At 47.5% G+C, this 23,595-nt stretch overlaps 1 long non-coding RNA gene across 2 annotated transcripts in view; it reads right to left on the reverse strand.

Moving 5' to 3' along the window:
* Window positions 1-4,483: 4,483 nt before the first annotated feature.
* The window catches only part of LOC103164744, a 302,989-nt gene continuing 283,877 nt past the window's right edge, over window positions 4,484-23,595 (reverse strand). For both annotated transcript variants that reach the window (XR_003755743.2, XR_003755742.2), the window contains exons 5-6: window positions 10,102-10,189; window positions 4,484-4,758 (exon numbers count right to left, since the gene is read on the reverse strand). This is a non-coding gene — a long non-coding RNA (uncharacterized LOC103164744). The remainder of the gene's footprint in view (window positions 4,759-10,101; window positions 10,190-23,595) is intronic.

Raw genomic sequence — 23,595 nt, forward strand, 5'->3', positions numbered from 1 at the left:
AGGGAAGGACACAGAGCTCCAGGGAGATGCTAGGAGGGCAGAGGTGTGGCGGATAATTCAGGGGCAATTCATTCAATCGTATTTACTGAGCACTTACTGCACGCAGAGCACTGTACTAAGCATTTGAGGGAGCACTATACAACAAGAAACAGGCACATTCCCCGCCCACAACGAGCTTACAGTCCAGCGTGGCTCAGTGGAAAGAGTACGGGATTGGGAGTCAGAGGTTATGGGTTCGAATCCCGGCTCTGCCACTTGTCAGCTGGGTGACTGTGGGCAAGTCACTTCACTTCTCTGTGCCTCAGTGACCTCATCTGTAAAATGGGGATTAAGACTGTGAGCCTCACGGGGGACAAGCTGACGACCCTGTATCTACCCCGGCGCTTAGAACGGTGCTCGACACATAGTGAGCCCTTAACAAATACCGACATTATTATTATCAGAAGGGGTGAGACAGACATTAATATGAATAAATAAATGACAGATATGCACATAAATGCTGTGGGGCTGGTAGGGGGAAAATGAACAAAGGAATCAGGCCAGAGCAATGCAGAAGGGAGTCGGAAAAGAGGGAAGAGAGGCTTAGTCAAGGAAGGGGAGCCTCTTGGAGGAGATGTGCCCTCAGTAAGGCTTTGAGTGGGGGGGGGGGGGGGGGGAGATTAACTGTCTAACCTCAACACACGCTATGGTTTTAGGGCCCAAAGAGTCAACAGTCACTCTGATGGCGACCGTATATATTTTCATTACCCTATTTATTTCGTTAATGAGATGTACATCACCTCGATTCTATTTATTTGCTATTGTCCCAGTGATACGTTCATCCCCGCGATTCGATTTTTTGCTACTGTTCTTGTCTGTCCGCCTCCCCCGATTAGACCGTAAGCCCGTCGAAGGGCGGGGACTGTATCTGTTACCGATTTGTACATTCCAAGTGCTCAGTACAGTGCTCTGCACATAGTGAGCGCTCAATAAATACCACTGAATGAATGAATCTGGCCACTGGGCCAGGCAAGACCATGGAGGACAGAGTCTCTGGGAGGACTGGAGGGGCACCCGATCACTCCTGGATTTTTAGAATTCGGTCTTGCATTGCCATTGTTCATCTAGAAATAAACCCAGTTTAGTCCCGTGCTGGAATGTGGTCAAAGTGAAGTGACCATTGGCAGAATTTCTGTCCCTTGAGATTTCTCTCGCCGTCACCTGGCAGTGACCGCTCGGTAATGTAAGTTAATTTACAGAGAACTCGAAACAAGCTTCGCCTCTGGGGAGCAGTCATTCGACGTGGCTTTGGAAGTGGTACAGAAATCGTTGATGTGCCACTTTAGAATGCTGCATTTTCACAACAGTTTGGCTGCAAGGTTGTGGGACAGCTGACAACAATGGTTGTGGATTCATTAATGCGGGGCAAAGCCTAGGAGACAAAGGCCTCCTTCATGAGCTATAACAGGGAGCGAGCTTGCATTCGCCAGAAAACTTTTAACATTCAAATGCAATCTAGGGCCGAATCAGAGAGTTTCCTTTTTTGTTTATTTTTCTATCGACCCGCCCGGGTAGGTCACTCCCTCGGGAAAGGATCGGATTTACAGTAGGGAATTCTGGGTGTAGAAAGAGGAATGGATTTTTCAGATTTATGAGAGGAATATAAATACCACCGAGATTATGGCTTACAGTTTTGAAGGGCATATTCAGTATTTCCGCAAAATCTGAAACTGACCATGGTCCGGGGATTAAGTATTCAATTTTTCTTTATCCAAGTCTAATGTAAGACTCTTGATAACACGTAGAGGCCATTTGTACAGTCCTGGCTTATGCATAATTGCTTCCTACATCAATCAATCTATTCATTAGTATTGATTGGACACCTACTGTGGGCCATTTGATTTGGCATGGGGCAGCATTAATCTAATTTTGGGAAATTTTCCATAAGCCCATCTCCCTGTTTTAGTGGTTGGTTAATTTGCCCAAGGCTTTTTTTTTTTTTTTTTAAATGGTATTTCTTAAGCGTTTTCTTACGTACGAGGCACCGTACTAAGCACCGGGGTAGATAATTAATAATCAGGAAAATCAGGTTGGACACAGTCCAAGTCCTACATGGGTTTCAGGGTCTTAATCCCCATTGTGCAAAGGAGTTAACTGAGGTGCAGAGGAACCAAGCGTTTTGCCCAAGGTCACACAGCCAGACAAGTGGCAACACCGGGACTAGAACCCCGATCCTCTGACAACCAGGTCTGTGTTTCCATCAGGCTACTCTGCTTCTCAAGAAAGCATCTTGTGTTCGTTAGGCAAAAGTGACAACCCCTATAACCCCAGAAATCTCCCAGGCTTCCCCCTAGTGTCTCCATTGCCCTGCCTCCCCTCCCTTTTCCCTTGAGTCTGCAGGAGGGACAACTGTCCTTGACCAAGGCATGGACAATAAAGTCCTCCGAGCACTGAGCAACCAGCATCCTGCTCACTCCTGATCCACTCTCTTCTCCCACTACGCTCCAGTTCTCACTCATTCTGCTCAAGCTCACCTGCGCAGTACCCCTTACAGAGCGACTGCTGACAGCACTCATCACTTGTCACTCTTCTCTCAACTTCCCTTCACCTTCCCCCACCCACACAAAACACTAAACAGCTGATGAATAATTCTAATGGTGGTATTCACTAACGACTTACTATGTGCCAAGGACTGCACTAAGCACTGGAGTAGATAATAATTGCTTTAGTTAAGTGTTCATCTTTGTGCCAAGCACTGTATTAAGCACTGGGGCAGATATAAGGCACTCAGGCCCCAGATGGTGCTCACAGTTTAAGAGGGAGAATATGGAACTCAGTCTGAGGAGGAAGAAGAACAGGTAATTTACCCTCGGTCAATCGTATTTATTGAGCGCTTACTGTGTGCAGTCCATTGTACTGAGCATTTGGGAGAGTATGATATAACAATAAACAGATGCATACCCTGCTCCTAACAAGCTCACAGTCTCACTTTACAGAAGGGTAAGGGAGGCCTAGAGAAGCAAAGTGACTCGCCTAAGGTCACAGTGCGGGCGACCAGTGGAGCCTGGGCTAGAATCTGGGTCGCCTGCTCTTTCCCAGTCCCGGGCCCTTCCCACTAGCCCACACTGCTTACCTTGGTTGGGAAAGAAGAATCCCACAAGAGTTATCACTGCAGCCTATTCCTTTACCCACCCTGCTCCCCAGCCCCACAGATCTTCAGGTGAAAAGACAGTCCTGCCAGAAGTATCTGACTTCCCCTTCTTCCAACATTCTGGCCAGAGTCTGGGACGAAGGGATGGTGGCATTAGTCGTCAGCATCTCATGTTCCCCCAAGAGATCCCATGGTACCACGAAGCCAGTCTGACTGGCATCCTCATATTTGACCAATTCCCCACTTTAGAGACGGCTTTACGAGGCGACTATTCCCTTCCGAGTCCATTAAGGTTTGATCTCATCATTTCTAGAAAACTGGGGCCTGGGCTGGGGGAGGAAGCAGGGTGGTTTTTCCCAGAGATTCGCAGGGAAACAGGAGAAAAGCCGAAGGAAGAAAGAATATTTTCTGTAAGTTAATCGTTGGCACGGAATATAACCATTATATGGTTGTGTTGTCTTCTTGTCTTCTCCCAGGCCCTTATTACAGTGCTCTGCACACAGCAAGTGCTCAATAAATATTATTGATTTGCTTTCCCTCCCACTTGTTTGCCGCTTATTATCAGGCTTCATAAAGTTCGCCAGGCTCATAAGGGGGAGAAAGAACACTTCTCTCCCTTCCACCTCTAACTCCATCCAGACTTCTCCTCTCCTAAAGGATGGGCAGACTGGAAACTTGGGAAACAGTGCCCGCTGCCATAAGCAGCAAAGACACCACGGTTGCTGATCGCCTGCCATTCCCACATTCCTGCGATTAGATCACTGCTGTAGAGGACTCAACAAGCACACTTGGGGGGGGGGGGGGGGGGTTAATGGTACTTTTTAAGCTCTTACTATGTGCCACGCAATGTACTAAGCGCTGGGGTAGATACAAGGTAATCAGGTTGGTTGCAGTCCATGTCCCACATGGGGCTCACAGTCTCAATCTCCTTTTTACAGACGAGGTAACTGAGGCACAGAAAAGCGATGTGAATTGCCCAAGGTCACAAAACAGACAGGTAGAGGAGCTGGGATTAGAACTCAAGTCCTTCTGACTCCCAGGTCCGTGCACTATCCACTAGACCAATTTTCCTACCAATCTGAACTTCCCTGGAGGAACCAACCAATCAGAGGAGGAGATGGGAGGGGCAGATCATAAACCAATGCTTGAATTGTAAATCAGAACAGTGAAAGCGTCTGGGAAGACATGAAAGTTATGCATTAGCATGTTTCGTTCTCTCTCGAGTGCTTAGTACAGTGCTCTTCGCATAGTAAGTGCTCAATAAATACCACTGATTGATCCATTAGCAAGCTCCAAACCAAGCCTTCCAAAGTGGGGCAAAAGGGGTTAGCGCATTTGATGTGACAACTGTAATGATTTGGAGCCTTCTTTATTGCTAATCATTAAATTGCTACACACAGTGGGGATGGGATGTTCTTTTCCAGGATGAAAATGAAACAGAGTTGTGTTAGCTGTAGAAAGGGGACTTCCTGCCTCTACCAAACAGCTCACTAACCTACCCAGTGCTCATCCGGTAATTTGCGTAATGTTGTTCAGAGATGACCCCTGCCACCACCAAGACAGTAATTGTGACATCACTTTTGATCCAATTCATAGGTCCCAGTGAATTTTCTGATAATGGTGTTCTCCTAGGAAAAGATGCAAAAATTGCAGCGAGTGATAAGTGGCTTATGCATTCATTTTAGCATGACAAAATCATTTAGGTAATTAGGTTGTAAAAGCAACACTTACTAATTCGACATTTATTTTTAATATTGTATTCCATATTCATTCACAGGTGGCTTTTATTTTTAACCTGCTCTCCCTCCCTCTTAGACTTGAGGGACGGGCACTGTCTTTGATCTGATTATCTTGTATTTTTCCCTGTAGTTAGGACAGTGTTCGGCATATCGTGAAGTGCTTAATAAATGTCACTGTTATTGTTGATATTACCGAATGTTTTGGAGAAAGATGCAGAATGTTTTATGATAACTGATGAGACTGAAAGGGGACAGAAACCCCAATGCAGGGCGAACTTTATATCAGAACATTAAAAAAGAAAGAGGGTCGTTTCCTTTTGATCCTTCTATGGGTCTGTCGGGAAGAGGCTGGGGATGGGAAAACTGATAGAAAATAGACTCTGTAGTACAAGGGAGATCCCAGAATAGTAAGAAACCAAAGAGGGATTCTTATTCTTATTTAAATGCTCACTATGTGCCAAGCACTGTACTGACCACGGGGATAGATACAAAATGATCAGGTTCCACATTAGCTCGCAGTCTAAGTAGGAGGGAGAATGGGTATTTAAATCCTGTTTGGCAGATGAGGGAACTGGGGCCCAGAGAAGTTCAGTGAGTTGGCCAAAGACAAAGTAGGTAAGCGGCGGAGCCGGGATTGCAACCCGGGAAGCCTTCTCTGGCTAATCTCTCATCCCATGATTCCACCTCCCTCCCTACTGCATCACCAATGCTTGCGGGTCCTCATTCCCCGAAACACTTGGGTGTCCACTCCTCCTCTGTTTCATCATCTGCACAATGGGGGCTCGATATCCGTTCTCCCTCTTACTTAGACCGTGAGGGAACTGAGGCTGAAGTTAAGTGACTTGCCCAAGGTCCCACAGCAGACCAGGGCCAGCGTGGGATTAGAACTCTGGTCCTAAGAGTCTCAGGCCTGTGCACTTTCCATTAGGTGACGCTTGCTTGTGTTAGAATCAGCGGATGGGGCAAAGCAACATTAGCTTGGAAAAAGAGATGAGGGAAAAGAGGACACAGAGCACTGAGGAAGTGGAAGTGGAGTGCAACTTTTCAACTCCGGGAAGGGAAATATTGTGCCCTCATTCCAAGCGGAGCACTGTGCTCAGTGCTTGGGAGAATACGACAGAGTGAACAGATTCACCCCTTGTCCTCAAATAGTTGATAGTCTAATGAGGGAGAGAGACACTAAAATACATTACAGGTAGGGGTAAGGAGGAAGAGATGAAGTGGGGAAGGGGTGCAGTGGGACAGGATTGGAACTCAGGTGGTTTGATTCCAGGCACACGCTCTTTCTACTAGGCCACAGTGCTCATAGATTCCCCCCATTATTGTCCAGGCACTGTTCATGGCTGGGCTACATCTGACCCAGTCTAAAGCAGGGAGAGCCGGGGCTTCCTGAAACCCTGAGCAGAGCAGGAGGAAGCAGATCTGAGACTGAGTTTGGCAGCACCATAAACAGAGCCTTTAAGGTTCCTTCCTTCCTTCCTTCATTTAGTCAATCGTATTTATTGAGCACTTACTGTGTGCAAAACACTGTGCTAAGCGCTTGGAAAGTACAATACAGCAATAAAGAGAGACACTCCCTGCCCATGATGAGCTCATAGTCTGGGGGCGGGGGGGGGGGGGGGGGAGACAGACTCAAAAGTAAAGAGGCATCAATATAAATAGAATTGTAGATAGATAGATAGATAGATAGATAGATAGATAGATAGATAGATAGATAGATATGTGTGTGTGTGTGTGTGCGTACTATGGGGCATGGAGACAGGGGAAGAGCAAAGGGAGAATCATGGTGAAGAGGAAGGGAGCGTGAGGGAAAGTGGGGGGCTGTTTTAAGGTGGCCCTGTTTGTGCATAAGAAGCCTTGTTCTGCGGTTGGAGCACGGACAGACTTGGATAAGGGAGAGGGCAAAGAGAGAGGGTAGAGAAAGGAAGAAGGGAAGGAAGGCCAGACTCCCGGAGAATAAAAGCAACGTGGGCCTGTGGGGATGAGTGAGAAAATTTGAAAAACTGCATCAATAAAGAGCAAGATGGCATAGTGGAAAGAGCACGGACCTGGGAATCAGAAGAGCTGGGTTTAGTTCTGACTCTATCAGCAGTCTGCTGTGTGACCTTGGGAAATTAATATAGCTTTTCTGGGCTTCCTCATCTTGTAAAATGTGGATTCAACACCCGTTCTCCCTCTTACTTGGACTGTGGGTTCCATGTGAGACAGGGACTGTGTCTGACCTGATTATCTTGTATCAACCCCAGCGATTAGGATACTGCTTGGCACACAGTAGGCACTTCTTACCCCTAAAAGACCAAAGCTCTGATACTTCTGAGATTTCCCTCCGGATCAAGGCGGAGAACAGGGGAGAGGATGAGTCGCGCATTTCTAAAACCGATAAATAAAAATAACCAACAAAATTAAAGAAGTACGGTAGTTAATCACAGAAGGATCTCTCGGAAAGGCAGATAGCTCATTTGCACTGGAAGGGAATTGATGAATGATGCACTACGCACTAAAATCAATGGAGATGATACTGATAGACTTGCATGAACAGTGACTTTGACAACATAACTCTAAAGGAATACCACAAAGCTGGAGGAGGGACAGTTCTCTGAAACTCAGTCAATCGTATTTGTTGAGCGCTTACTGTGTGCAGAGCACCGTACTGAGCACTTCGGAGAATACAATATCACAGCCACATTCCCTGGCCAGTACTGCAAATCCCAACAGTAATTCTGACTGAGTGAAGTCAAGCCACGCTGAGGGGATCGGGGAGATGACGTAACAGGGAATTCGCCACTGCATTTTCCATCATCTTTATCGTTATGTTCATTATTTAATCCTGAGCAAAAGACCCCCTTGGCTTCTCTTTCCACCAGAGAGCTGAGACAAACTAATAATAATAATAATAATGTTGGTATTTGTTAAGCGCTTACTATGTGCCGAGCACTGTTCTAAGCGCTGGGGTAGACATAGGGGAATCAGGTTGTCCCACGTGAGGCTCACAGTCTTAATCCCCATTTTACAGATGAGGGAACTGAGGCACAGAGAAGTTAAGTGACTCGCCCACAGTCACACAGCCGACAAGTGGCCGAGCTGGGATTCGAACTCATGAGCCCTGACTCCAAAGCCCGTGCTCTTTCCACTGAGCCACGCTGCTTCTCATGAATCCCCGCTGCCTGCCAGTAATGCCACACTGGGCTTCTGGTCCCGACATGGTGCAGGCCCACTGGGCTAACCAGATTTAAGCAGGCTCCCCAAATTTTAGGCAGCCTGCCACTCACCTGTCTGCTGTGTCAACCCGGTCACTTCATTTAACTGCTCTGTGCCTAAGCTTCCTCAGCTGTGAAATGGGGATTAAATCTTACTCCCTCTTTCTTAGACTGTGAGCCCCAGGTGGGACGGGTACTTTATCCAACCTGATTATCTTGTACCTACCCTGGCACTTAGTACAGTGCTTAACACATAGTAAACACCATTTTTTTTTAAAAAAAAAAAGGCCAGATCGCTTCTCATCACCACCAAAATTGTTGCACTGTGTACTTTTATGTTGTTTTGGATTTATACGATTTCATCTTTCATACTGTGACTGCCTTCAAATCCTTCTCCACCCGATTTTTTTAGATTATGAGTTCCTACAGGGCCACCTATATGTTCTTACCCAGCACCATACTCCGTGCTTAATAAATATTCCTAGAATGACGGCTAAATAATTAGTAATATGGTAGTTCTTCTTTCTTCTTTTTTTTTTTTCTATCTGTTAAGCGCTTACTATGTGCAGAGCACTGTTCTAAGCGCTGGGGTAAACGCAGGGGAATCAGGTTGTCCCACGTGGGGCTCACAGTCTTCATCCCCATTTTACGGATGAGGGAACTGAGGCCCAGAGAAGTGAAGTGACTTGCCCACAGCCACACAGCCGACGAGTGGCAGAGCTGGGATTCGAACTCATGAGCCCTGACTCCAAAGCCCGTGCTCTTTCCACCGCGCCACGCTGCGAAGCACCTACTGTGTGCCAAGCACTGCTCAGGTAGAATCAAGATAACCAGGTCGGACCTAGGCCCTGCCCCACATAGGGCTCACAATTTGAGCTACTTCCTGTCCTACCCATGCTCTTCCTCTGGTTCCCACCTTGTAAATAGTTTCTGGCTGACTTTCCCCTCTCAGACTGTAAGCTCCTGTGGAGCAGCAGGAGTGTGCTCTGTATCGGTTCTACTCTCCCAAACACTCAGTAGTTGCTCAACAACTGATGGAGAAACCAGCCAGAAGGAAAGTATTTCCACCAGGTAAATTTTCAGCGGAGGCGGAGTAGGCTGGAAGGGGAGACATTTGTTCATTTAATGTTCAAATAAGCCATTTTGAGGGGACTGGGTGTTGAGTTACACTCCACCTCCTTGTGGCAAACAATTACTGGGGGGAGAATTTGAAAGCTAATACCAAGGGAGCTAAGTACAAAGAGTTCTGGTTATCTAATTAGGGTGCCAAAACACTAGCAATACAAATTAAATTAGCAACTGAAATGTAATTGGCTTCTGAGGAATAATACATCTAAGCCAGCCCAGCGGAATATTTGCCTGCCTGTGGGTCCGGCCCACAGCCCCTGGCAAGGACTCTGTCAATGGACAGGGAATGTGACTGTTAATTGTTGTACTGTATTCTCCCTAGGGCTTAGTACAGTGATCTGCAAAAAGTGAGAGCTCAATAAATACCACACTGAATGAATGAACACTTCTGGGGGAGACCTGGCATCATGTGCCTTTAAGGAGTGATACACCTAGAGCTTAGTATCAAATTGAACTTACTTTTACTTATTACTCTTTTCTCTGTGGAAATGCTGAGTCTCAGACATTTTACGTGGTTTGGTGGCATTAATAATAGTCGCATTTCCCGGATGCCCACTTAATCAGTGGTATCTACTGTTTCCAGAGAACGGCACTGAGTGCTTGGGAGAATATAAGAGAATTAGGAGACACGTTCCCTTAGACTCCGACTTGGTCTCATACTGTCTACCGAAGTGCAGAACAAGCAAGTGTCCCATTCATCCCTTATCAACGAAACCGATGGCTCAGAAGGAAATCCAAACAAGAAATGCGTCCAATCTGATCACCTGCATCCTGCACTTCCACCCTTGCTTTGGGCGCACAAGACCCGCTTAAACAAGTATCATGAACCAAGCCTATATCCCACACACTCCGGAGGCTGGGGGAGATCCAGGGTCTCCGTAGACACACAGCTCTCGAGTCGACTCACCACACACTTTTCTCTCGACAGCAATCTGTGCTGGTTACCTCCCAGCCACACATTGGTTGTGTAGACTCTGCGGGTCGAAGGTGTTGCCCTGGAAGAGAACAGAATCAATTCGATCGTGTTTATTGAGCGCTTACCACGTGCAGAGCACTGTACTAAGCGTTTAACGGCCTTGGGAGTGGGCAGCAGCCGAGGAGCGACAAGGGCCCGGCTCCTAAACTGGGAGAAAAGCCCACCGCCCCTAGCCCCTTGGGTCCGGCAAGATGAAGCAGCGCATTTAGGAGCTGGTAAATGGATGCTCTCCACTAAAAGGGCATGTGCAGCTAGGAGATCAGGGATGCCCAGAAGAAACACTGGTTGTATTTCACATTGGACTTGCTCTTTGGATAAACTGTTATTACAGTGAAGACTGAGGTGCGTTAGCGTCTATACCGTCCCACGCAGTGGTTAGAGCAGGGGCCTGGGAGTCGGAAGGTCATGGGTTCTAACCCTGCCTGCTGTATAGCTTTGGGGAAGTCACTTCACTTCTCTGGGCCTCAGTCACCTCGTCTGGAAAATGGGGATTAAGACTGTGAGCCCTAGGCAGGACAGGAACTGTGTCCATCCCGATTTGCTTGCCACATAGTAAGTGCTTAACAAATACCATAATGATTATCATTAAATAATAAATATTAATTAAGCACTTACTAAGAGCTCAGCAGTGGGGTAGATCGAGGATAATCCCTTCAGACAGGGTACCCTGCCTCCTCACAGAGCGCAGAATATAAGAGGGAGAGCGGGGATACTTTCCCCATTTTACAGGTGAAGAAGCTGAGGCCCAAGGTCCCACAGCAGCAGGTCAGTGACAGAACTGGGACTAGAATCCCATTCTCCCAATTCCGAGACCTTTGCTCTTTCCGCTACATCACACCGGCTCCCACCCAGTGGCTTAAAGCAAGGGGTCAACCGTCCCCACTTTACCATTCTGACTAAAGAAAGCCTGGGTGGAAGGCAACCAACAAAGGGGATACTGTGGTCCGGTGGAAAGGGCTCTGGTCTATGAATCGGGGCATGTGGATTCGAGGCCCAGCTCCACCACTGGTCTACTGGGAATCTTGAGCAAGTCACTTCGCTTCTCCAAGGCTCCGCTCCTTTATCTTTATCCATCTCGCTCTACTTCCCAATGATGTGGTGTGGACAAAAGAAGGTCACTGATGTGAAAGCCTCTTGGACCTTTTTTTTTAAAATACTCTATCCTCGCAGGGTATATCAGGGAGGGAAAAAGAGGGCTGTGGCATTAAGATCCTTTTCCCATAGGTAAAAATAATGACTGTGGCATCTGCTAAGGGCTGAATATATGCCAAGCTCTGTACTGAGTGCTGGGGTATATACAATTTATGCAGATCAGACACCATTCCTATCCCACCTGGTGTTCATAGCCTAAGGGATGGGAAGAGCAGAATATCCCCATTTTTATTGACAAGGAGAGTGAGGTAGAGATCAGTTAGGTGAATGGCCCAAGGGAACACATCAGCAAATGGTAGAGCCAGGTGTAGAATCCATGTCTCTTTACTCCCATGCTCTTTCCACTATACCATGCTGCTTCTCGAGGTGCAAAAATCAATCAATAGTGCTTATGAAATGATTACTCCAGGCAGAACACTGTTCTTAGAGTACTCTACAACAGAGGTGGTAGACAAAATAATAATAATAATAATAATAATGTTGGTATTTGTTAAGCGCTCACTATGTGCAGAGCACCGTTCTGAGCGCTGGGGTAGATACAGGGTAATCAGGTTGTCCCACGTGAAGCTCACAATTAATCCCCATTTTGCAGATGACAGAGAAGTGAAGTGACTTGCCCGCAGTCACACAGCTGACAAGTGGCAGAGCCGGGCGTTGAACCCACGACCTCTGACTCCGAAGCCCAGGCTCTTTCCACTGAGCCACGCTGCCTCCAGCGCGTTCCCTGGAGTTTACAACCTTGAGATGCAGCATGGCGGAGTGGAGAGAGAGCACGGGCCTGGGAGTCAGAAGGCCAAGGGTTCTAAACCCATCTCTGCCACTTTTCTACTGTGTGACCTTGGGCAAGTCACTTAACCTCTGCGTGCCTCAGTTACCTCGGCTGCAAAACGGGGAGTGAGACTGTAGCCCCAAGTAGGACAAGGACAGGGATTGGGTCCAACCCAATTTGCTTGTATCCACCCCGGTGCTTAGTACAGGGCCTGACACATACTAAGCACTTAACAGATACCATAGTTATTAACCTAGAAGAGGGAAACATATAATAAATTGCAGATAAGTAATAAATTACACCCAAGTGTTTTGGAGCTGAGGGTGGGGTGAATAGCAATCTCTTAAATGACAGAAAGCCATTCTCCACTTCACAACTGCATGAGTAATAAGAAGTGTGGTATTTATTAAGCCTTACCCTGTCCCAATCAATGTACTAAACTCAGGGATAGCAAGGAATCCTGCAGATAAGAAGCCACAGGATTAGCAGACACTGACCAAGAATCATAACCATCCTTAGCATTTAGTCATACTGGAATATGAACCTGTGCATTCAATCAACGGTTGGCATTCACTGAGCGCTTACCACTGTAGGAAGTGCTCAGAAGAGCGCAACGGAATTGGTAGACTCGTTCCTAGCTTGCAAGGAGCCACATATTCATCTGTTGAGCCCGTCCTCTTCCTCCTGCTCCCCATATCTGTGAATAATTTTTCTCTCTTCCACCCCCCAGAATAGTGAAAGGGCAAGCAAGGGGCGGTTTGCTTCTTTTGGAGTCTTTCAAGGGCTTCAGTACAATGGTGTTCAGTAAGTGCCACTGATCCAGGGCAGATGAGTGCTACAAGCGGGCCCCTCCACGCACCTCTAGGGAGTGATCAGCCCCTGATCCTTAAAGCCCTCAGGCCTTCTCCTTGGGCTGCAGGAATTCTTTTAAAAGGGAAACCGACTAGGATAGGGAGCGGCACTGCCCAAGGCACTTGGCAAATCAGCAACTGGCCAATAAACCAAGTAAAAATCACACGAAGATTTCTACACTCACACCAGTTACACGACCGAGTTTGGGTGAAATCGCTGCGTGCAGTTCAACCACTGACCCCGACTTGATGCACCGCATAGTGGAAAAATATGAATCTTGAAAAAGATTTTCCCGGGATCACCAATCCGATCAGAACATCTTGCTCCCTTAACACCACAACACAAAAGCCACGAGCCTGATCCCTCCCTAAAAGGTCAATTGGAAGTGATTTAAGTGCTGGTGAGCTGACTCACCTAAAGACCCGGCGGGAGGTGCATCTGCAATTGGGAAACCTTCAAACGGGATGCAGTGATTCTTCCCCGCTCATTATTCTGTAAATCCCAAACCGCATGGATTGAAATTTAGACTCCCCAAGGGAGCAACAGTTTGTTTACTCCACGAAGACTTTCCAATTAACGCTAGATGAACAACAGGTGATAATGGAAGAAAACAATATGCTCCCAATTGAATAATTTAAATGATGTTAAACGCATTTATGTCCATGTGCTTAATATTTGAAGATATCGCCGATAGGCGAGGTGGTAAACGAATATACCAAGGAAGCCTTTCGCTAAAGTATTTCCCTGTCCATTTACCAATATCAAGATTCTCTCGCAGACTTTAATCATCCAAGAGTCCCTTTGTGCATAACATATATATGTTATATTGACGACCAACACGCCGGGCACATTTCCTGATCGCTATTCTGACCAATATGCATTCAGCCCGCTTTTGAAATCCGCAGAACTTGCCGTGGGCGTTAAAGGGACCCATGCAGCGAGTGACGAATGCGTCTGACTTCAATCGGGAACACAAGTGATGTTTTCATGGAAATCAAACACAAACCCGCACGACTACAGCGTGTGCACTTGGAGTTAATGCCACGTTCTGTTTCGATCATAATTAACGTTACAGATAACTGGTGCTGGGGGCCGCCCGGTCATCATTTCCTAAACACTCAGAGGGTTGCTCTGCAGTTTCGCTGCCTCTCAGCCCAGTCATCTCCTCGAATGGGTGCGGGGCGGTGTGATCCTGACCGCCCCTTTTCAGACCTGATGACGGTGGTATCTGTTAAGCGCTCACTAGGTGCCGAGCACCGTTCTAAGCGCTGGGGTAGATCCGGGGTCGTCAGGTCGTCCCACGTGAGGCTCCCGGTTACTCCCCATTTTCCAGATGAGGTCACTGAGCCACAGAGGAGGTGAAGGGACTCGCCCACGGGCACACAGCTGACAGGTGGCAGAACCGACTGAAATTGGCGGCGTGGGAAGATCCAGACCCCCCCCAGTTCCCAACCCTTCTCTCCAAGACAGAAGCACCGGTCGGTCCCAATACTGACCCCAGGAAGGACCGCTCCCCTAAGAGTCCACTTGGGGGGTCTTGTATATATTTTTATTACCCTATTTATTTCGTTAATGAGATGTACACCCCCTTGATTCTGTTTATTGCTACCGTTTCTGTCTCCCCCTTTCATCATAATAACGTTGGTATTTGTTAAGCGCTTACTACGTGCAGAGCACTGTTCTAATCGCTGGGCGGGGGGGGGGGGGGGAGATACAGGGTCATCGGGTTGTCCCACGTGAGGCTCCCAGTCTTCATCCCCGTTTTCCAGCTGAGGTAACGGAGGCACAGAGAGGTGAAGTGACTCGCCCACAGTCACACAGCTGACAAGTGGCGGAGCGGGGAGGCGAACTCAAGACCTCTGACTCCGAAGCCCAGGCTCTTTGCCACTGAGCCACGACTATAAGCCCGGCAAGGGGCAGGGAATGTCTCTATCCGTTGCCGAACTGTCCATTCCGGGTGCTCAGTTCAGTGCCCTGCACATAGTAAGCGCTCAATGAATACTACTGAATGAATGAAAAGCAGAGGAGCGAGAAACGCCACGACATCCGGCCGTGAATCTGCGGGGGCGGGGGGTGGGGGGGTCCCCGTACCGAGAAGCAGCCTGGCTCAGTGGAAAGAGCCTGGGCTTGGGAGTCAGAGGTCGTGGGTTCTAATCCCCACTCCACCACTTGCCAGCTGTGTGACTTCGGGCAAGTCACTTCACTTCTCTGGGCCTCAGTGACCTCATCTGTAAAATGGGGATGAAAACTGTGAGCCCCCACATGGGACGACGTGATCACCCTGTATCCCCCAGCGCTCAGAAGAGTGCTTCGCACATAGTCAGCGCTTAACAAATACCGTAACGGTTCCCTGGGCCCGCACGACCACGCCCGAAGCCTTGGGTTCAGAAACTCCAAGTCACCCTACTGAAGGCACCAAGCGACAGAGGCCCCATTACCTTTTCAAATGTCAAGATCACCCCCAAAACACCATTCCGCCGGTTGGGGAGAGGAGCCTAATGCGATTTTTAACCATCGAAAGGCCAGACAAGGATGCTTTTCCTGACCTGAGCCCATGGTGGCTTGGAAATCCCGGCTGAAGCACGAGGAAAATGCAGCACAGCTGGGGTGAGAGGGCGTGGGAATCTCCAGCTGGCCCCCTGCCGCTCCCGATGCTTCTCCCAGGCTCCGATTGGCCCATCCCACCCTCTCCCAGAGGGTCCTATCCTCCCCCCCCCCCCCCCCCCCCCCCCCGGCCCGGAGAATCTGAGGAATAATAATATTTATTGAGTGCTTACTTTGTGCCAAGCACTGTTCTAAGCACTGGGGTGGATACAAGGTAAACAGGTTATCCCACGTGGGGCTCACGTAATCCTTAATCCCCATTTTGCACATGAGGCACAGAGAAGTTCAGTGGCTCGCCCGAGGTCACCCAGCAGGCAAGTGGGGAAGTGGGATTAGAACCCGTGGCCTCCGACCCCCCCCCCCAAGCCCGCGCTCTTTCCGCTAAGCCACGGAATGTGGTCCCTCGGGAATCCGGGAAATCCAGTTCCCACAAAGGAAGGGATTTAAAGAACTACATTTCTTATTCCTTCGAGTTCACTTGAAACTACGGAGAAGCTCCATGGACTAATATTCATTCAGTACTAAGAGCCCACTGTGTGTAGAGCACTGTACTGAACGCTTGGGGAAGTTCAATATAATGATAAAGAGACACATTCCCCGATCATAACGGGGTTACTTTGTGGTATTTGTTTTGCACGTATTATGTGCCAGGTGCTCTGCCAAATGCTGGGGTAGACATCGGCTAATCTGGTTGGACACGGTCCCTGTCCCACGTAATAATGTTGGTATTTGTTAAGCGCTTACCGTGTGCAGAGCACTGTTCTGAGCACTGGGGTAGATGGTAATCAGGTTGTCCCACGTGAGGCTCACACCTAATCCCCATCTTACAGATGAGGTAACTGAGGCACAGAGAAGTGAAGTGACCTGCCCAGAGTCACAAAGCTGACAAGTGGTGGAGCCGGGATTCGAACCCATGAGCTCTGGCTCCCGAGCCCGGGCTCTTTCACACTGAGCCACGGTGCTGTCACGGGCTCGATCCCCATATAACAGATGAGGTAACTGAGACCCAGAGAAGTAAAGTGAGTCGTTCACGGTCACACAGCAGACGAGAGGAGGAGTCCGCACTAGAACCCGGGTCCTTTTGACTCCCAGGCCCAGCCACTATCCACCAGACCACTCTATTTGTCTAGTTGAAAGAGCCCAGGGGCTGCGGGTCAGATGGCCTGGGTTCTCATTCTAGCTCTGCCACATATCTGCTGCGAGACCCTGGTCAAGTCACTGAACTTTTCTGTGCCTCAGTTACCTCGGCTGTAAAATGGGGATTAAATCATCCTCCCTCCTACTCGGACCGTGAGCCCCGTGTGGAACCAGGACCGTTACCAACCTATTCACTTCTATCTACCCCAGTACTCAGAACGGGGTTTGACACAAAGAGAGTGCTTAAACACTATTAAAAAAAATGTTCCTTTCTGGAGCTAGAAGTAGAAGGGACCTCAATACGGATGACATTCTCGAACCTTAAAATTTTGAGGAAAGTAGCATAGCCTAGTAAGAAAGAGTATGGGTCTCGGAGTCGGAAGCCCTGGGTTCGAATTTCATCTCTGCCACTTTTCTGATGTCGCATTAGGAAATTCACAGCTTCGCTGTGCCTCAGTTCCCTCATCTGTAAAATGGGGATAGAATAATAATAATAATAATAATAATGTTGGTATTTGTTAAGCGCTTACTATGTGCCGAGCACTGTTCTAAGCGCCGGGGTAGACATAGGGGAATGGGGTTGTCCCACGTGGGGCTCCCAGTCTTTATCCCCATTTTACAGATGAGGGAACTGAGGCACGGAGAAGTGAAGTGACTCGCCCACGGTCACACAGCCGACAAGTGGCAGAGCTGGGATTCGAACCCATGACCTCTGACTCCAAAGCCCGTGCTCTTTCCACTGAGCCACGCTGGGTATGAATGTGAGCCCCATGTAGGACAGGGACGGTGTCAAATTTGATTAACTTGCACCTAACCCAGCCCTTAGTATAGTGCACATAGTAAGTGCTTAACAAATACCAAAAAAAAACAAAAACCCTGATTTGTTTTCAGTTTCCCTAAATGGGCTTTTAGATTAAATATTATTTCACCCCCTTCCTGGCGAGATCCATTTTACAGTGTAAATGATGAAAATAATATATTTTGGGTATAGCAATTTATGTTTCAATATCAAATTTAATGCCTGTGTCTTACCCGACCATTTGATTTCAAAGTCTAAAAACAGTTAGGGCTTTGAAAAGACAAAAGTATCTCCTATTAAGCCTACATTGACACAAACATTTTTGAAATTGGACATTTTGCTTATTTCAACGCATTTATCAGGTTCTGCATGTCGGTGTGAGAGAATGTGAGAGCAAGTAGATGTTAACCTGACGGTCATTTACTGGTCTAATGGGAAATTAAATGTTTGGACTCGAAGTGCAATAAATCACTAGTATTTACTGAGAACTATCATCATCATCCTTATCATTAATGGTATTTATTAAGCGCTTACTTTGTGCAGAGCACCATACTAAGCGCTTGGGAGAAGACAGTGAAACAAAGCTGGCAAGACCCGATCCCTCCTTGCAACGAGCTTTCAATCTCGAGGGGGAAACAGACTACTGTGAATAAATAATCTATAATATATCATTTAAATTCATTTATTCATTCATTTATTTGTTAAGGGCTTACTATGTGCCAAGCACCGTTCTAAATGCTGAGGTGGATAGAGGTTAATAAGGTTGGAGACGATTCCTGTTGCACATGGGGCTCACAGTCTAAGTAGGAGGGAGTATGATTTAATCCCCATTTGACAGATGAAGTAACTGAGGCCCAGAGGAGTTCAGTGACTTGCCTGGCATCACGAAGCTGGCAGGTGGCAGAGCCGGGATTAGAACCTAGTTCCCCTGACCCCTGGCCCACATCCTACCTCTGGCCGCGAATGGCCTCCCTCCTCAAATCCGCCAAACTAGCACAATTCCCCCCTTCCACGCCCTACTGAAAGCTCACCTCCTCCAGGAGGCCTTCCCAGACTAAATCCCCCTTTTCCCCTGCTCCCCATCCCCTCCCCATTGTCCCGACCCTTTCTCTTTGCTCTCCCCGCCCCCCCCACCGCAGCACCCGTGTAGGTATGTACATGTTGATCATTAGACTTCTACTCATTTTTATTAATGATGTCATAAAAGAATTCTATAGTCTACAAATATTACATATTCTATAGCCTATGATTCTATTTATGTATAATGATGCTACCGACGCCTGTTCACTTGCTTTGATATCTGTCTCCCCCTTTCTCGACTATGAGCCTGTTGTGGGCAGGGATCGTCTCTGTTCGTTGCTGAATTGCACTTCCCAAGTGCTTAATAACAGTGCTCTGCACCCAGTAAGTGCTCAATAAATATGATTGAATGAATGAATGATTCCCAGGCCCGTGCTCTTTCCATTAAGCCACAGTGCTTTCAGTCTGCTGTGTGACCTCGGGCCAGTTAGTTAACCTCTCTGTGCCTCAGTTACCTCGTCTGTAGAATGGGGATTAAGACTGTGAGCCCCATGTGGGACAACCTGCGTACCTTGTATCTACACCAGCGCTTAGAACAGTGCTTGGCATGTAGTAAGGGCTTGATAAATACCATTACGATTATCATTATTAAAAATAAGTGTTGTGGGGTTGAGGGCGGGGTGAATATCAAAAGCCTAAAAGTCACAGATCCAAGTGAGTAGATGTGTGTGCAGCCTCAGGCAGCAGAGGCCTGAGAGCGGACTTGGATCTCTGCTCTCAGGGAGTTTACAATCTACTGAGGGAGACACAAATGGAAAACCTGTTTATAAATGGTCCAAACGTCTGTCACCGGACGGGACTCTGGGGATTCCCGTGATTTTTCCCAAGGGGATGGGGAGGGTTGAGGCCAGAAAGGCCTCGGATTGTCTTCGGCGGAATAACCTCGCTAATAATGATGCCCTGTATAGGGCTTGCACATCGATTCTCTAGTTGGATATCTGTGAAGTAGAGAAAACAGGTATTTTAATCCCCATTTGGCCGAGGAGGAAACAGAGGTACAGAGCACCGAGATCACCTGGCAGGCCAGTGGTAGAGCTGACACGAAAACCCGGGTCTCCTGAAGCCCAGGCCCGTGCTCTTTCCGTTAGACCACACTACCACTATCGCCCGCCCCTGTGGAACCCGCTTCTAGTGAACCGTTTCGGGGCAGTGCGGCCCATTGCAAGAGGAGTGTTCGAACCTCGGGGCTGCCAGTCACCTGCTATAGGACCTTGGGCAAGTCACTTGACCCCCTCGGGACCTCAGCGTTCTCATCTGAAAAATGGGGATAAGAAGCCTGCTCCTCCGCCCTCCGAGAGCCCCCACGTGGGACAGGAATACGGAGTCTTTCACTTTAAGACCTGCATGGTAACTAAACTTATTTTGGACTGTCACTGTAGTGCAACGGACTTATAAAAATGCTCTGGGTGATTCACTGTGCTCCAAATATTTTATACCCAATTAATTCTAAAAATGTACACAGCGGTGTGAGATCCCCCCCAAAGTGTCTACCTACTGCAGTTCTCGCGCGCTGTATTCAGTCGCAGCTCAAGTTTCTCCCAGGCTCAAATCTCAAACTACAGGTTCCCCGCGGGACTCGAGGAGAACTCACAGACATAAACAACGTGACCCGATTCTCCCATATCTGGGGGCTTACGTAAACTCAGTTCTCAGGGATTATAACGGGCAAGCAGACAGATATTACAGAGCTCTTTGTGGGCCGGGAGTGGGTCTACCAACTCTGTTGAATCGTGCTCTCCCAAGAGCTCAGTACAGTGCTCTGCACGCACCGTGTATACCACGGAGTTCTGACTGATCGCACTTCTGCCCCTCAAATTCCCTCCGTAATGTAGGCGAGTCTCCAGGCACTTCTTCCTGATCTATCTTAATTCAGTAATGCATACCCCCCATTCTCCTAGAAAGTGAGGTTGGGTTCTTGCAAACCCTCATGTTGAAGAATACCCACGTTAAAAAGGCTCACCCCAGGGTCTTGTTGATTTTTTTATGGTATTCGTTACGCGCTTATCATACGCCAGGCACTGTACTTAGAGTTAGGGTAGATAGCAGCTAATCAGGTTGGACACAGCCCATGTCCCACATGGGTTTCACAGCATACATGCAGGCTTACAACCGTTTCTGCAGGCATCCCGCTGAGACAGGATATTCTTAATTCGAAAGGATATTACTTAATTCTTCCATCGTATATCCTATCCACAAGGTGCGGTGAACACATGTGATCTGGCATAACTTAGTGTTTTGGGAAAGAGGCAAATCATCGATCAAATAAAACGAAAATATAACTAATTTTACCTTAGGTGCCTCTCACCTCTGACAAAAGAAGCCCGTTGGACAAAGCCTTTTGGATTTATCCTACTGTCATTCACTCTGAAGTTAACATCACTGTGGGCCCATGCTGTATTTCAATATCCCTTTCTTCCCCCAGCGTGGTCAGTAGACATTAATACCTGTAACATGCATTTAAAAGAAACACTAAACTCCGTTCAAGTTGCCTGTTAACACATCATATCTCCAAGGGTTACCAGCTCCCATTTCTCTTAGCACCTGAGTAATTGCAAATGAAGCAATGATCTAGTTAAATTCTGAACAGGCATTATTCATTTCAGAAACTGTTGCTTTCATAGTGCAAAGGAAGCATTTTTTTGCACCTTTGGCACTTGACAATAAACTCATTCTGATCTGAATTGATTGCTGAGGGATTATCTTGCAGTCATTAAAATATTGCTGTATTGACATTCTCTAATGTCTTTAATTAGCAATTTCAAAGTCCAACATTTGGCATTAAGCATGCACAGGTACAGTTTCTCAAACCCCTAAAGTTGTTTGTTGTTTTTGTTTGGATAGTCATTAAGAGTATTAAATTTTGGAGCCTGAACTATAATATTCAAATATTGGCTTTCTACTGAGAACCGAAAGCTCCTTGGTGGCAGAGTTTGCTTCTACCAACTTTCTCGTACCGGACCTTCCCAAACAGCAGCATGGAAGAAGCATAGAAGCAGCATGGCTCAGTGGAAAGAGCACGGGCTTTGGAGTCAGAGGTCACGGGTTCGAATCCCGGCTCCGCCACTTGTCAGCTGTGTGACTGGGGGCAAGTCACTTCGCTTCTCTGTGCCTCAGTTACCGCATCTGTAAAATGGGGATTAAGACTGTGAGCCCTGATTCCCTTGTGTCTACGCCAGCGCTTAGAACAGTGCTCTGCACATAGTAAGCGCTTAACAAATACCAACAGTATTATTATTACTTATTACAGTATTCTGCACACAATAAGCACTCAATAAATGACGTTTTAAAATGGCATTTGTTAAGCGCTTACTATGGGCCAGTCACTGTATTAAGCACTGGTTTGTACATTCCAAGCGCTTAGTACAGTGCTCTGCACATAGTAAGTGCTCAATAAATACTATCGAATGAATGAATACAAGCTAGCCAGCTTGGACACAGTCCACGTCCCATATGGGGCTCACAGCTTTAATGCCCATTTTATAGATGAGGTGACTGAAGCACAGAGAAGTTAAGAGACTTGCCCAAGGTCACACAGCAGACAAGTGGTGGAGCTGGGAGTAGAACCGGGGTCCAACTCCCAAGTCCATGCACTTTGCACTAGGCCATGCTGCTTCTCAACTGATTGACTGATTTTTAAAAATGGTATTTGTTATATGTCAGGCATTGTTCTAAGCATTGGGGTAAAGAAATACAGGTTAATCAGCCCTGATATGGTTCTTGTGCAACGTGGGTCTCACAGCCTGTCTCTATGTGTTGCCGACTCGTTCATTCCAAGCGCTTAGTACAGTGCTCTGCACATAGTAAGCGCTCAATAAGTACTAGTGAATGAATGAATGAACAGCCTAAGCAGTAGGTAGAACAGGTAGTGAATCCCCATTTTGCCGTTGAGGAAACTGAGGTACAGAGTAGTTAAACGACTTGCCCAAGATCACACAGCAAGCATGTGGTAAAGGCGGGATCAGAACCCCAGTCTTCTAGCTCCCAGGCCCAGGTTTAATCCCTAGTTCACATTCGCTGCTGGGTTGATATTTCCGGTTTGGTGTTTTTTGTTTTTTTTTTTTAATGCTTACTCTGTGCCAGGCACTGTTCTAAGCGCTAGTGTAGATCTAAGATAATCAGGTTGAACACAGGCCATGTCCCACATGGAGCTCACAGTCTAAATCTCCATTTTATAGGGGAGGCAACTGAGGCACAGAGAAGTGAAGTGACTTGCCCAAGGTCACACAGCAAAGTGGCAGAGCTCTAACTAGAACCCAAGTTCTTCTGACTCCCAGGCCCATGCTCTATCCACTAGGCTAGCCCGATTCTCTTAAAGTAATTTGTTTCCCATCACTACTTTCCTAACCCCGGTCGCCAAGCTAAAAAGAAGAGATCATTTGAAGATGTAGAAAAGAATAGGTGCTTAAACGTCAAATGTCTTCCGCAAAAGTAGCATTAAAAACACAACACGGACCAATGGGGTGTTGTAAAAAAGAGAGAGAGAAGAGCCACCCGGTGGCCCGAAGACATCTTTTCAGTGAGGCTGCTGGTGGAGTTGCGTTCCAAATGGAAACTGAATCCATACTCAATAATTAAGGGATTAATATAAAAAGGATTAGTCAGGGCTCCGCAGGCCTCTTCCAGCCCGTGGGTGAGTCAATCGGTCAGTCTATCACACTTACTGAGTGCTTACTGTGCACAGAGTACTATACTACGCGTTTGGCCGAGTCCACTATGAAAACGGAAGGACACGTTCCCTGCCCACAGTGAGTTTACGGTCTAGAGGGGGAGACGGACATTAATATAAACGAATAAATTACAGATAGGTAAATAAGTGCTGTGGGGCTGGAAGGGGGAATGAATAAATGAGTGAATAAAGGGAGTATGTCCGGGTGACACAGAAGGGAGTGGGAGAAGAGGAAAGAAGGGGTTAATCAGGGAAGGCCTCTTGGAGGAGATGCGCCTTAAGAAAGGCTTTGAAGGACGGGAGAATAACCGTCAGTCGGATACGAGGAGGGAGGGCACTCCAGCATAAGAGGAGTGAGGTGCTCGG

Source organism: Ornithorhynchus anatinus, chromosome X3 (assembly GCF_004115215.2).
Source record: "Ornithorhynchus anatinus isolate Pmale09 chromosome X3, mOrnAna1.pri.v4, whole genome shotgun sequence".
Classification (NCBI taxonomy): domain Eukaryota; kingdom Metazoa; phylum Chordata; class Mammalia; order Monotremata; family Ornithorhynchidae; genus Ornithorhynchus; species Ornithorhynchus anatinus.